Below are 16924 nucleotides of genomic sequence, written 5' to 3' on the forward strand. Positions count from 1 at the left end.
ATGTAAGAGCTGTGAGTTGAATTTCTGTGTGTTACTGAGGATGAGAGCCTGGCAGAAAGCCTCTCATATAGTTCTGAGAAACTGTTTTGAAAAGGTAAGGGGATAGGTCAGTATATATGTGATTTTGTTAAAAGGGTACAGGCAATCAAGCACACATTTCAGTAGAAGGTTGCTGCTAGTCATGAGGAACAGGTATCTTAGTGAATAGTTTTAGTGCTTTTCTAAGTATGGGTGGATGCAAGAATTTGGGTTCACAAAAATTTCTCCCGAAAATATTCAACTACCTGAAGGCCTGTTCTGCCAGTTTTCCCAGAGCACAGAGTACCACATTGCTTATCTCAGCCTTTCAGGGTGTATTATAGGTCAGCAACGTCAGAGCCTAATGACTTGGTTCTTGTAGAACTGGATGATGGACAACATTCTCTGTTTTACATTATCCTCCCAATGAAAAGGATAGACAGTGACATGCTTCCCTCTCATCTTACACCAAGTGGAAGAGGGATCTGAAAGGATACACCCTGATACCCTGACATGGTCCTCTGGGGGGTTAGGTAACATAGAACCTACAATGACAAATTATGGTGAGATCATTATGCTACTCCTCTCATGTTCTATTATTTGTTAAATGAACACATGTTCACTGTATTGATTAATATATTTACTTAATTTATAGATTTTGATCATATCCTTTTCATGTTTCATTATTTTTGATAATGCCTTCTAACTCTTCTGCTTTCTCCTTAAATAGAGTTTTTAATCTCTTTTACCTTTGCTGTTGTTCTTTTCTAGACTGTCCCTAATTCTGCTATGACTCTCCTGAGGTGGGAGGTCTAGAAGGATATAATGGAATACTGATGTTCTCTTCCTTACACCCCCCCACCACATCCACCAAACAAACAAAAAACAACTGCAAAACACTGGATTGTTCCAGCTGGAATCTACAATTTGTGTGTACTTAGAATGTCTACATAGGTGTTAAAGAACATGACCAGCACTGGAAAGAAATGACAAATAATGAAGGAATAAGATTTGATGAGCAGAAAATTCAACAAAAGAAAACAAACAGTGAGGCTAAAGAAACAAAAAGCCTTTCTGCTTCTTCACTTTTCTGAGTTCATTTTAACTAAAAATCATCTCCAACTGCTATTCCATTTCTGTTCTACTCTGCGTTTGACATTCTTAGAGTTTCCACGTGTTAGAAGTCACTAGTATGATGACAGGCCATCTCTCTGACATAAATATAAAAATGTGAAAGGGCAGTAAATCTTCATTGACTGACACACTTATGAGGAAACACTGAACTTCAGGGGTTGTTAAATGTCACCTGAGTTCGTTACTTAAGCCCAAGTGGTTCAAGACTCCTGGAGTGACATCTTTCAGCATCAGTAAACCTATCAATATTCTGCTTGATTGTCTACTTTTCTTCTTTTTTTTTTTTTGCGGTACACAGTCCTCTCACTGTTGTGGCCTCTCCCGTTGCGGAGCACAGGCTCCGGATGTGCAGGCTCAGTTGCCATGGCTCACGGGCCCAGCCGCTCTGCTGCATGTGGGATCTTCCCAGACCGGGGCACAAACCCTTGTCCCCTGCATCGGCAGGCAGACTCTCAACCACTGCGCCATCAGGGAAGTCCCAATTGTCTACTTTTCTATCTGATGTTCTGCTGAAATACGTTTTGATAAACTTAGGATATGTTTACACCCAGAATCATTGAATAACTACTATCCCTACATTTTCAAAGATAAGTTGGAATTTAACAAAGAAACACAATGAATTATTTCATTACATGGTGACGGAATGATGTGACATGACAGTCCCAAGAATGGTAATATAAATGCCTCCATTTTAATCATAGCAGTTGCATTTCAATTTATATATGTCTGATGCAGATGAAAAACTATCAATGATTGTCTCTTAGTGTCCCCTGACTTGTCACTAAGCTCCTTAGAAAATTGAAGTTGTCCCACCATACAGTTCTGCCTCTGCTCACCCTCTGGCATTCTCCATGTCCCTCAGCACAGGGTAATTAAGTAATAATGACATCTCATGAGGGACACTGATATACTTATTGGAGGTATTTGTTAAGAAAGTATCTGACAAAAGGAAGCTCTCAACTGCTGAGATTTGTACAATTCCACTTATAGATTAAGACCCTTGATTTAGACCCTTGGCACTAGATAATAATTCTGTTAAATCAAACAGTTAATAATTCTGTTAAATCAAAGTGACAAGGAAGTAAGAACTAACTTAATAAGCAAGTAGATGATTCTAGTCTAATGACACCAACAGCTTTTTGTTGTAATCAGCTAGGAAGTAAATGAAATGAAGAACTAAATTTAAATAGTTTCTAAAAAGCTTAGAACTAGAAATACAGATCTAGACTTAGCTCCTAATGTATTAGGAACCCAAGTGTCTGCTACTGATTATATGAGAAAATATTATATAGACCTAGATTACTATTGAGCTAATTCAAAAGATGGACATAACTAATTTATAAAACATATCACACCAAGTTTCATCAGATCACTTGATTTTGAGGAAAGAGCTGTGTAGCGGATTGTATTTTACAAAGATGACCAAAGGAATACCTCCTATCCTATACATACGTCTGAATTGTGACTTTGCTATTCCCCAGTTAAGATGTGTAACTTAATTTCTTCCCCTTCACCTGGGCTATCTTAGTGACTTGGATGAACAATACATTTAAATGGAAGTAATGTTTTGGATATTTTGGAACATTCCTTCTTAGGACACTCTATTACAACTTGACCTTGATATGAAAAGTCCAAGTCACATGGAAAGGCCATGTGTAGGCCCTTCACTAGCCAGTCATAACTGAGCTCCCAGCTAAAAGCCAGCATCAATTGCCTACCTTGTGAATGCACCATTTTGAACATCCAACCCATGTAAGCCTTCAGATGACTGTGACCCAAATATAATCTTATTCCAGCTTTGTGAGAGACCCCAAGCAAGAACCACCTAGCTGATCCTAGTCAATCCAAAGAACCATGAAAAATAATGAAGCGCTGTTTTAAGCCACTAAATTTTGGGATGGTTTGTTATGTAGCAATAAGTAATGAAAACCTCTGATAAGGGAACTGATAACATATATTTTATTTCTTCTGGTTTTTTAAATCCAATTTGCACCGCAATTATATTGCCTTTATCTTTCTTAATAGCACCTAAATTAATTATTTTCAATTTTCCAGTTGATATTCAGATATTCTCTAAGACATTAATTTTTGTTGATCTTTCTAATTACTATTCATCTCTCATATATTAAAACTTTTTTTGTGTTTCAAATTATACTATTTAAACAGTAAATGTGAAAGGAATCTGTTTCCAGATAGCATATTCCAAGGTAGGATTTGGAAGATTCATTAGTATTACTATATAAAAAATGACAATTTTTTTTTGGAAACAGCTTCTGTTTTGTGAATTGCTTTTAGCCTATGCTAATGATGGAACTCTTTCCTAGATATCATCTTAGAAAAGTGTAGTGAGATAAAGGGAGCTTAATAATAGGGGAATAATTTTTTGACATTTTAAATATAAATAATAACCTGACATGTTCAAAGGTAACTATCTATTATAATTTTATGGATATGTCCATTGTTCCTATTTAGGTAATGCTGAAAATACATTTATGATTTCATTTAAAAGAGCAACAATATTGCTTATTTTCCCTGAGTGTTGATTCATACACACACACACATTTCCCAAAATATTGTACAGTTTATACTCTTGCCAGGAGTCTATGATACAAGGAGTAAGTGACCATCTCCTCATTAATTTCAAAAACAGTCTTTTCTTAAACTTTACTTTCTTGATAAATGAAATGTAAATGCATTTCATTTACAGTTTCACTTGTATTTTTGTACTTCTGCAATTAATAGTAAAATCAAATATTTATTTTGTCTCTTGGCCATTTGTGTGTGATTTGTGTTTGTGGCATTTCTCATTAAATAATATTAACACTTTTCAAAAGTGGTTTCCAATTTTTGAAATTTGTATTATCTATATAAATATTTTAAAAGTTGGATAATATTGAGAAGCACAAAGAAAGATTAAAATCTTACTACTAAAGAAAAATATGACCCTTTTATATATGATGGTTTTTGATGTGTCAACTTGGCTAGGTTGTAATAAGCCTCAGAATTTCTTTTCACTGTGTTTCCAGTTAGAGGGGGCTACCAAGAATATTCTCTTTAGGTAGAGTTGGCAAATGAAAGAAAGGTAGAGACCATTTTGTTGCACATATACATTTTTCTCAGTTATTCAAACACTAATCTGGGTGCTACAGTGAAGGGATTTTGCAGATTTGATTAAACTCCCTATCAGTTTGAGTTAATCAAAAGGGAGATTATCTTGGGTGGACCTTAATGAATCAGCTGAAAGTCCTTAAAAATGAGCTTAGGCCTTCCCCAAAGGGAGAGAATCCTCCCTCTGGACAAAAAGCTTCAGATTGTGTTTGGGGTTCCAGCTGATTTGGGATCTTTTCTTCTTGATTGCCTAACTTACGGACTTCAGATTTGTTTAGCCAGCCCCACAATTGTATATGTTAACGTCTTTTAATAAATCTTCCATATTGATACCTTTGCTTATATTCATATCTAGCTCCAGCTTTATTTATATATCTCTATATCTATTTCTATCTATATCGACTACTAGATCTGCATGTCTGGATGAACCCTGACTGATGCAGAATTTGGTACTGGAAGTGGTTCCAGAAGAACAGAATCTTAAGGATAATTTCTCTGAATTTGTTTTAGGTTTTCTGGAGTTGGTGCTCTAATCTGATTAGATTTAAAGGAAAAATGATCCTGTTTCCAGTGGTAATGAGGGTACGAGTAGTGCATAGCATGAAGTGACAGAGAAGCCACTTAGATTATTGACTTTGTTACCTGTAATTGGGTATCTATAGAAGATGAGGCTCTGGATGAATATTTTCCACTTTAAAATATTTTGGTCAAAATAAGGAGTATAATAGTATTTGTTAGTTGCTTTGAACTATGCTGAAGAAAACAGGGAAAGAAAATGGTGAATTCAGGGTCTTCAGATTCCCAGTTGTGGCTCTACGTAAATGACCTGAAAGCTTCTGTAACATCCCTGTGTTTAGAGAAGTGGCCTAAATGCACATGGCCACTCACCTTGCTACATTAAGTTTCCTTTCTCAGCCCACACCTATGAAATCACGGCCAGTTCCTTAATTAGTTGACTGAGGAAGGAAAAACTCAGGTTTGGTTACAGAAACTCTGCATGAAGTACAGGCACTACACAAAAGTGAATATCTGTAACAGTACAGCACCATTCTGGGACAGCCTAATAGGGCAATGATGAAGGGAGATCTTCCTAGTGGGCAGGGCAGGAGGTCAAGTAATGCATGTGGTTTTTCATTATGTCTGAATGAAGAGATGGCCAGAGATATAAATCTGTATTGATTTAGGGACTGTTGTTAATGGTTTGGCTTGATGGTCAGGGACTTTGAGGAAACAAAACTGGAAAATTGATGACAAGAAGATCTGGGGAGGATGTATGTGAATAGACTTCGTTGAATGGGCACAGAATGTGGAGATATTTCCATCCCACGTGAATGTTCACCATAGGGTGATAATCATCAGAGAAGGGTGTAAATGATCAAGAAGATAGCACGACCTGTTCTGTGGATACCAGTAAGACCCTTTCTGCAGCCTCTTCTGCCATCACTCAATGGGTTCATGAACAAAGTGGCCACACTGAAGGGATATATGTCATGCATGGGTTCAGCAGCAAAGACTTGTAATCACTAAGGCCAACCTGACTACAGCCCCTGTTGAGTGCCCAAACTGCCAGCAGCAGATACCAGTACTGTGCCCTGATATGGCACCATATCTCAAGGTGAAGAGACAGTTACCTAGTGGTAGGTTGAATACACTGAACTGCTTATATCATGGATGGGGCAGCACTTTATTCTTCCTGAAATAGACATGTACTCCAGATATAGATTTGCATTCCATGTCTGCAATGCTTCTGCCAAAACTACCATCCATGGCATGATGTTTTATATACACTCTCATGTTGTTCTGCATCTTTGATTGAATCCTGACTTATGCACACTATAAACTTTCATTCCCTCTTATATTCATATGCAAAGTTACTATTTCCTATATGTTTTCATTTAATGATATTTAGAATACAAGCAAAGTCTCATTTCCCAAATTATCTAAGTGAAATCCATAGGCCTCCGTCCCCCTCCCACCAGTACTGGCTGAATCAAGGGTCAATTTGTTATAGTTCCTCAGCCTGCCTTGACTCATTCAAGAAACACGGGACCTAAGCAGTCAGGAAAGAAGGTCTCCCCCACTCCCAATTTTCATGCAGAAGAGGTCATTCTGTTCAACTGTTACACTTTTTTTCTTTGCTCTCTGTTTCTACATAGCAGTGCTCTTACACCTTGTTATGGATTGAATAGTGCTTTCCCACCCCCACGCATATGTTTAAGTCCTAACCCCCAGTACCTCAGAATGTGACTGCTTTAGGAAACAGTCACTGCAGAGGTAATTAGTTAAATAAGATAAGGTCATACGGGAGAAGGATGAGCCCCTAATCCAATGTGACTAGTGTCCTTATAAAGGTGAAATTTGGACACAGGCATGCACACGGGGGGACACCATAAGAAGATGAAGGCAGAGATCATGGTAACACTTCTACCGGCCAAAGAATCCCAAAATTTACCAAGCAAACCACAAGAAGCCAGGTGAGAGGCAACGTTGTGAGGCTTGCTCACAACCCTCAGGAGAAATCAACCCTAATGACATCTTCATCTACTTCCAGTCTCCAGAATTGTGAGACAATACAATTCTGTTGTTTAAGCTACCTAGTTTGTGTCACTTTGTTACAGTAGCCCTGGAGAACTAATAGAGGCCTGAATAAGGGAGAGGACTTGACCTGTAGCTTTAAGGGTCTGCATAACAAATTCATGAAAGAACCTATGGGGACTCTTGTTATTCAACATCTGGCAATCAGAGCGAGCAGAACACAATCTGTTATCCCTAAACATCTACTTTTGTGATTAACATGACTCAGACCTGAGGAAAACAGATCTCCACAAATCTTGCTTATATCTTTGAAAGAAAAGGTAACTGTGTCCAAATACTATGAAAGTTTGTGGGTTGGAAACAGATGCTGTTTCAGTGGACAAAAAGCAGAGAGAGGTGGAATTACTTAGGTAAAATGTGGGATGACTTAGGTAAAAGAAAAAAGAAATTGAATGTTTATAAAATCCTTTTTCTCAGCATGGATGTAACAGATTTAAAATATACATTTTTATTTCCTTCATGCTCTAATTTGTAGTTCCAGAGGTACTTACTTAAGAAAAAGAATTAGAACAACTATAATACAAAGTTAGGTATGAAAGTTAATATTTACTGGGCATTAAAACGGAAATAATTGCAAGTTAGACTTTTAAAAGTTGGCAAATACCACAAACATCACATGATAACAAAAATAAAAATATATTTTATTACTTAGCTGCCTAACACAGTTTGGTAATACTTTTATTCTTGTACTTTTGGCTGTTTACTTTTTCATCAACTCATCTGACAGCAATATTTAAAATCATAAAAATATTAAAATAATTAAGTCTTTTTATGGCAGAACTAAACATTTTTTATTGTTGAAATTTAGAAAAATTTCTTTCAGCTTTACAACTTATAATTGGTCATGTCACTTAATGCTAAGGTTGTAAAATTTGGGAAAGTCTCTACCACTTTCTTTTATATACAAGATATGAGGTCTTAGGAGACTTAGGTTTTTCTTGTTCAATTACTAGTCTTAAATATGTTTTTAATCAACAATACTCATTAACTTGCTTTCACCTCAATACCCACTCTAGTGGGTCATATTATGATTTTCATATTATGAGAAAACAAACTGCCTTTCATTAAACTGTGCTGAATAAAATTATTTCTCTAATAAATCATTATTAAAGTTTTTGAAACTAATGGAAATCAAATAATTCATTAGAATGAACCTGCTGCAAACATTTTTTGCATTCTCTTTTATTTGTAAAAATTGTGTTTTTCTTTACTATTTCTTTTCCTTCATTTTTTTGTGTACTGTTTTGGAATATTCTGATTTTTAAAAAATCTTCTTTATTCCCTCTGTTGTCCTTTTATTATCTATATTTCCTTGATAATTGTAACTCTTTTCTTTAAGTTTATAATTTCTACCATCAGAATTTTAGTTTCTCTTGTGCTATAATAAGAGAGTTTTGGATATTTTAATTTTCTACCTTTTTTGGTTTCTACTAGGATACTTCCTTTTCTTCAATGTATAACTTTTGTTACAATCAAAAGTTCTAGGGACTTCCCTGGTGGTGCAGTGGATAAGACTCCACACTCCCAATGAAGGGGGCCTGGGTTTGATCACTGGTCAGGGAACTAGATCCCACATGCATGCCACAGCTAAGAGTTTGAATGCCACAACTAAGGAGCCCACCTGCTGCAACTAAGATCTGGCACAACCAAATAAATAAATATTAAAAAAAAATTCTGGAAGAGCACATAAAGTTTTTTGGATGTTTTTGTCAACTTGTTTACACTGAAAACTACAGTTGTTCAGAATCTCTTCTCTGTATGGTTTGGGAGTAAACATGTCTACAAGTGAAGGTAGGCAAAATTTGGGAGGCAGAAATGAAGTATCAGTCATTGTTACCTGAGGTCATCATTGTGTAGAGTTGATAAAAGATAGACATATAAGTGCAGGTGGGTTCCAGGTTGTCCTCACTCTTCCCTGATCCAAGATCAATTTTCCTTAATGTTGTGTGTCCTACTGACCCACCCCATGTCCACTGTTTGACACTTCACTGTGAAATTAAAGCAACAATAGCCACAAAGAACCAATAGCCTTCTATCAACCTCTATTAGTATTGCCATCCAGAATCCCACCATAGAAGCTCTGTATGCTGCATTTTCAGATTTGTTCACCTGTACCAGGACTGATTTTTTTAACCTTTTAATTTTTTTTAGTGGACTTTATATCACCAGCCTTCCCAACAATCATGCAAGTTCTAATTCCTATCATAAATTCCATATTCTATAATATGCTTAGTGTTTCTTCTTCACTGATTAAACCATAACTGAAATACAAGGTTAACCAGAAGTGATCACACACACAAGAGCAGATCAACTGTTTTTTAAAGTTGATGCTCTACTATATTGTGCTACATACTTTTGTAATGAGAGTCCTCTTATCCTACATACCTTGACTTATTGATAAATATGTGTAGGGAGTTTTGTCCCTGAAACACTTCTGACACAGTAGAGTCTTGTGTTAGTGGCACTTTCACATGCCCTTTCATTGGAACATTTCAGAATCAGGCTTCATCAGAATGAAATGTATCACATGGTAGGGTACATAGAGCATATTAAGGGTACATAGGGTACATATGTAAGGGTACATGTAAGGGGTACATAGAGCATATTAGTCTACATAAAAATAGACTCACTTCTGTATTACTGTTAACTGATTTGTGCTCTATAATCAGCAAATTGCTAATAAGTTCTATTTCACATGTTTCCCAACCCAAAAGGAAGGAAAAGTCTGATGTACTTATACACTGTGTAATTAAGTATATTCCTGTTGGGAGAGAATGTCTACATTGGCTACTTCAATGGGATCTGAATCTCCTGTTTACAATTTAACACAGGTGATCACTGGAAGAATTTCACATATATTACTGGCTTCATATACTTCAAAAATAATTTCTCCTTCTCTGTCCACATATTTCTGGGACATGTGACAAAGAATGCCTTTGTATCCCTATGCTACCTCTGGCCCTGCACCTTTTGCCATGAAGCCACATGAGTCAGCATACTGGGCATTAGAAATATTCTTTGACGCTATTACAACACTAGTGAAACAAATGATTATTTAGGAATGGAGGTGATTGTGAACCACCCTAAATATATGCCAGAAACCCAAATAAGAAATATTCCCAACTCAACAATTAGTTGCAATGCTCATAATACTTAATAATGCTCTTAAATACTATCATTTACTTACAGTATTTCCTACTGTTTATAGTTGATTTATGATTTCATGTTTTTAATATCCAGTACTTCATTACATTTAGTGAGTCTATTTTAAAGTTTTTATTTTATTTTATTATTTTTTTTTAGTGCTTGTGTGTTTTTTTAATTGGCATATAGTTGTTTTACAATGTTGTGTTAGTTTCTGCTGTACAACGAAGTGAATTAGCTATATGTATACATATACCCCCTCCCTCTTGGACCTCCCTCCCACTCCCCATTCCACCCATTTTTTTTTAATTTGTTTATTTATTTTTGGCTGTTTTGGGGTCTTTGTTGCTGTGCGTGGGCTTTCTCTAGTTGTGGCGAGCAGGGGTTATTCTTCGTTGCAGTGCATGGGCTTCTCATTGCAGTGGCTTCTCTTGCTGTGGATCACAGGCTCTAGAGAGCAGGCTCAGTAGTTGTGGCGCACAGGCTTAGTTGCTCCGTGGCATGTGGGATCTTCCAGGCCAGGGCTCGAACCTGTGTCCCCTGCATTGGCAGGCAGATTCTTAACCACTGTGCCACCAGGGAAATTCCCCATCCATTTTTAATTTAGGACTCCTGTACCTTCATTGAGTGTGACTCACTTCTTGACTGTTCCTACACTAGCAGAATGCAAGTTTCCTAGTACACTTTTCACCAAATGTGGCATCTTTTAAGAATCCCAACTTCATGTGGTTTCTCAGTTCTTGCTCCCCACATTCAATGGGTGCCTGGCCTCCTTTCCTATCCCTGAACTAATATTCCTACTTGTTAAGACTCTGGTTATGAAGACAAGCTACCACATAGCTATCACCACCATTGTGGCAGCAGATTTAGTGTCATTTTTTAATTAGCTGCTATGATTATTATTTCCCTCCAGTTTCTGACAATGGTAATTTTTCTTTCTTTCTAGTGAGTCCAGCAATGTATTGAAAATAATTTAAAATAATTATTTTCTTTAGTCAACATTTTTATGAAGTTGTACTGAGGGTTTCAGGGTACCCAGGCTGCTATATATTCAGAACTGAGAGTCAATGAACCCCAGTTGAAACATGTCCATATGTGTATTAATTGACTGGATATACACAATACTATGTTAGATACTGCACCAGGATGCCCTCTGGGAAATTAATGCTTCACAGAGGATTGTGCACAAAACAGATCTTCAATAAATGCATATTGAAAAGTGTTTGTTGAAGATCAATAAGAGTAGTAAATTAAATGTTGGAGGCTGGGGTTAAATACATTTTACTGCATTTAGGCTCAAGTTATTAATTGAATGTATTCAGGGAAGACCCAGAAAGAGAAGAGCATGATGATCTAGGATTGATGCCCCCAGTCAGCCAATTGGATTTTCATGCTATAAGCCATTTCTTTCAGGTGGTAGAGAACTACTGCCAAGTTTCATATCAAACAGGAGCAATGACTCCCCCCAACCTGTGTGTTAGGGAAGTGGCAAGAGGGGGACTCAGGCTCTAACAGGTCAGTGTGGAAAAGGTCAGCTGCATAAACACTGTCACTCAGAATTCTACTGGAACTAAGAACCAAGCCTCTCTGGAACTTCTCTCCTCTCTTTACAAAGCAACAAAGATAACTTGGTTTTAATCTCTCAAGGTTATTTTGTAAAGAGATGAACCAAATTGATCAAATCCAGCCAATACAGTACAAATGCTTGCTGAGTATGATTTTAAAAATTGTTTTTCATTGGGTAGAGAGGAAATGTATACCTTCTTTGGAGGCAGTAAAACATAAGTAAGATTCAAACAGATTTTAATGCATCTGCTTTTGAGTTAATCACATTCTTTATCCCCTGTGCCTTGAAAAATATTTATAGGATGTTTTCATTTAATTTCTTTATCCATGAGTTAAGTATAATGTACATATTTTCATCACATAAGATAGAGAATAAATACACAAAATCATCAAAACAATTTTATTAAAAAGTACCATATACTACTGATATACCACATCCAGGTCTCACAAAAATGACTATTGAGACTTCAGTAGGATGCAGATGGACTTACAAATCAAAAAAATGAAAAGACCAAGAACCCACTTAAAAATGGTCAAAAGACATGAATAGATGACATTATACACAAATATATATATATATATATACACACACATACACACATATTTTTTAAAAAGTAAGTATTTGTAAAGGTACTAAACATTTTTAGGATCATGGAAATGCAAAATTAAATCTTAATGATTTTTTATTCACTAGAATGATTAAAATTTTTAAAATTTCAATAACACCCAATGTTGGAGAGAATCAACTGGAACCTTCATAGATCTTTGGTGAGAGTGTAAAATGGTGCAACCGTTCGGCAGAAATATTTGCAAGTTCTTATAAATTTAAACACATATGACCCAGCAATTCCACTCCTAAGTAATTACCCAAAATAAATGAAAACATGCCCATCAGCAAGTCAACAGATGAAGAAATTTTGGTGTATTCATGCAACGAAATGTTACCCAGAAGGAAAAGTAAATTAACCATGGGTACACTCAGCAACATGGCTGAAGCTTACAGGTATTAAACTGAGCAACAGAAGCTAAGTATAAGAGAATACTTTTAAGTTCCATTTATATGAAGTTCTAGAACCAGAAAAATTGACCTGAGGTGATAGATATATAAAGGGGCTGATTCTGAGAGAAAGGGATTGCACAGAAAGTGATGTGAGTAATGGTTCTGGGATTATACAGATGTTCTGTTCTTTGTGGGTGATGGTTATGTGCCTGGACACGACTGTCAAAACTGAACACTAAAGAAATGGGCATTTTATTATATATAAAATACACGATCATTATAAAAAATCCAAATGCACTGCCTTCAGAAATTCGGAGTTCCTCACCACTGGAAGACTTCAAGCAAAGGCCAAGAGACGGAAACACTAAACTGGACAAGATGCATGGCTTTTGAACTTCAAAGTGCACTGGAATCACTTAGAGAGTTTGTCAAATATACAGAATCAAAGTATCCCAACTCCCAGAGACTCATTTAATAGGAATAAGATGGGACTCAGGTACCTTTATTTTTAATTGGCACCTACCCTCAAAAATTCTGAAAAATATGGGTCGGTTATTCATCTATCAATTCAGGAAGCAATGAAAGGACAGTCAGGAATAACTACCTTTCACAATTTTCAATACTCTTATTTCTAAATTTAAAGAAGGAAATCATGATGAGAAATATGGTTGATGTACTCTATAGATGGACACACTTCAGTATATTATTATGAAATATATTAAATAAGTACATTTTATTCATTATTTTCAATCAAGGCAATTTAAAATTTGTTCTCTTTTGTTCCCCATATCTATTTATTTGATACATCTGAGAAAGTTACATAATCTTTTTTCCATTGCGGGGCACAGGCTCCGGACGCGTAGGCTCAGCGGCCATGGCTCACGGGCCCAGCCTCTCCGCGGCATGTGGGATCTTCCCAGACCGGGACACGAACCCATGTCCCCTGTATCGGCAGGCGTACCCTCAACCACTGCGTCACCAGGGAAGCCCCATAATCTTTTCTTAACAATAAAGGGATCAATGCCAGTTTTTCAGGAAACAACAAACAAAAATGTGAGCAAACTGTAGAGACTGGCTAAACCTACACACTCTCAGTTTATTTTCAAATGAGTGGCTTCTACTACACATATACTGATTTGATATCTATCAGGCTGTGTATTTTTATTTTATGTTAATTACTCTAATTTTAATAGTGTTCTCATGTAAGCACAAAGCCAAAAAAAAAAAAAAACTCAGATAAAGGCAAAAGAAAAGATTGTTAGGGGTATTATCTTTTCTCTTTGTGAACCTTACAGAGATCTGTTTTATATACATAATCCTAGAATACAGAGGAAGGGAGGTTGACTACTCGGAAGGTAACTTGAGCTGTCTTGAAGAAGTGGTGGTTTGGACAAGGGGAGAAGTCATTTCAAGTAGTGGAAAGAGCATGCACTAAAGTGTAAGAAATGGAAAATATCGCTACTGCAATTATAGATTTGGTATGATGAAAGATGTGTTTTGAGGAGTGAAGGTGAGGGGGACCTTCAAGGAGTTTAAGCAATGAAACAATATGATAAAAATTTGATGTGTAATAAATCCCACTCTGTGGCATTGTGAAGAATAAATTGGAAGTATAACAGGGAAGAGCTAAATTGGACTCCACACTGGATCTGTTTCTTTGACTTTAACCTTTGCTTTTCATTGCTTTTGTTACTATAATCATACATAATGGCCTGCCTCAGGGAACCCTGCCTACCTGTGAAGGGCTGCAAGAAAAAAGAAAAACTAACACATCCCCTCATCAAGGCTGGTCATTCCAGGAGATGTTTTGCAAGACTGATGGCCCTTTTACTTTACTTCCTCACCGCCTCTCCCTCTCTGATTCTATAAAAGAAACTGGCATCCACACCCAAATGAGATGGTTTTTCAGAGACACTAGTCTGCCATCTTCTCGGTCTCCCGGCACTGAATAAAGTCTTATTCCCTGCCTTAATACCTCGTCTCCAATTCACTGGCCTGTCATGCTGCGAGCAGAGCGAGGTTGGACTCAGTAACAGAAGGCGTGTGGCAGCGATAAGACATGCGGCAGAGAGCTTTATGGTTCAAGTGACAAATGATAAGGAGGGTTTAAGCAAAGGCAGTCCTGTGAAAGGTGAATAGGAGGAACAAAATTGCATAGATTTTTAAGAGACTGTATATGAAAAGTAAAGGTCATGAAGCAATCCAAAATGAGGCCTGGAGATGGAATGAATCGAAGGATCGGAAATGAAATGCAATAGCGGATTTGGTGTGCACCGATGGGGGAAGAAAGTAAAGATTAGTTTCAAACATACTTGTATTTGCTACCATAGCCATGCTGTTCCAGCAAGCTGTTAGAAATTGAGATAAGAATTTAAGAAATGAGGTCCCCACTATCCACATAATGTTGTTTCTGGAAAAGGTTTTCTGACAAAAACAAAGAATGACAATCAATTCATTAGTAGGGATGAGAGTTGTGGTTCAAAACAGAGAGGAGCATCCTTAGCTCAGGAGAGGAGACTAAGGCATTTCACTAAGTTTGTAGTGGTAACATTCTGTCCTAGGTGAATATGCACACTTGGAAAGCTAATAGGATTTCTACAAGGGCGAAGACTCAACAAATGAAAATGCAGCTCATATTAACACATTAATCCAGATAAACTATGACCAAGAGGCTGATTCTTGATCGAACAGAAAAAAAATGAAAGAAGAAAATTGAAGGACCTGAAGGTAACTTTTCTCAAAGGACAGATGAAAGTAATAAAGTTTAAAATTGTACAATAAGAAAGATTAAAAGAAACCTAGCAAGCCATGTCTCAAAATGAAGGATAATCAGTAATTATGATGCTTCTACACACAAAATACATTCTGGGGCCAGACAGAGACTTTTAAAATCAAAATCATTGAAATAAGAATAAGCTATTATCTATTTTACTTATGTGAGGTTTATGACTTCTAGATATGAAAATAATCTCTATGTCTCCCCCAAAACGTTGTTTTGTAAATAATCCCCATTGACTTTTCCTTCTGTTCTACATCTTTTTCAATACATATTCTTTTTTATCCCTAAATGAAAGAGAAAGGTTTCATGAATATTAAAGTGATATGCTTTTACTGTTTGATTAAGGTGAACGCCATATTTGAACCAAAGTTCTTCCAGGTACTGAGTCTAACTATTTTTATTACAAAGTGGTCAGATTTAAAAAATCGTTACGATAAGGATTTAATTTGAATGAAATGAAAGTTATATTTTCTTTTTAAAGGCTAGTAAAACCAAACTTCACACTGCAGTATTTGGTTTAGTTTTTAGATTTTCCAAACCTGTTCACTTATTTTCAAAGAAATAGTCAATGATAGAGCAATAGTTAAACTCTATGCAAAATATGCGGTGTAGTGTAAACATGATAAGAGTAATAGACAAAAGTTATTGAAAAGTTATGGATCCTTGGTTATGTGGAATCATTTTCAGAATTATCCATTAACTATAGTTTAGCTGGAATGTTTTCAGGTTCAGTTAAGATCTGAGAAGCAATTAAATAAGCATAACTGTTTTCAAGTCAAGGATGATAGTATTTAAATCTTAGCAATCAGTAATGACTTCTGTCTTCAGATTAAGGACACTTCGGTTAAAAAAATTTGTTTGTTTTACAACGGCAATAAGGAAAACTCATCTCCTAAAGGAATTATGTGCTTTGCAAGTCAGGCAAGAGAAAAACAAAACACAAAACAAAAGCCTTGGAATTTAACAGTTAAAAAAAATGCTGACAAGTTTAACTGCAGTGGTTCAAATAATGCTAATAGAATACATCATTACCATACCTATTATAGCTGCATAGACACACATCTCACTAAATAATATTGAGTGATGCAGCCCTTAATATTTGCAGTCATTTCAGAATTGTATCTGAAAATAATCTTTAGAATTTTAAAATAGGACAAAAGGAGGTATTAAAAGTAAACAGTTTTGTGAAAACTATTTAAATTTGTGTTGTATCCTAAAAAAATAAATACTAAAAAATATTGTTTCCTCAATGCCATTCTCCTCTGACAAACAGGTGCGTTTATCAACATCACTACATGACTGATTTTTAGTTGTGCGATTGAGGAGTAAGTACTGCTCACATATGAAGCAATGGAAGTTAAGCCTGCCTGCTAATTTTACCTTTCTGAAAGTGTCAGATGACTTCTAAGGACACAAAGTGAAGAAACATTCAGCAGAAACCAAAGATGAGGCAGAGAAAAACTTAGCCCTCGTCATGGTTAATGTATTCTCTGACTTGCTGAGAGCCTCAGTTTTCTCGGGTACCACCTTCACCAAGGCGGGGGCAGATTGCTGGTAAGAGTGAATTATAATGGCCACAG

Source organism: Pseudorca crassidens, chromosome 3 (assembly GCF_039906515.1).
Source record: "Pseudorca crassidens isolate mPseCra1 chromosome 3, mPseCra1.hap1, whole genome shotgun sequence".
NCBI classification, from domain to species: Eukaryota; Metazoa; Chordata; class Mammalia; order Artiodactyla; family Delphinidae; genus Pseudorca; species Pseudorca crassidens.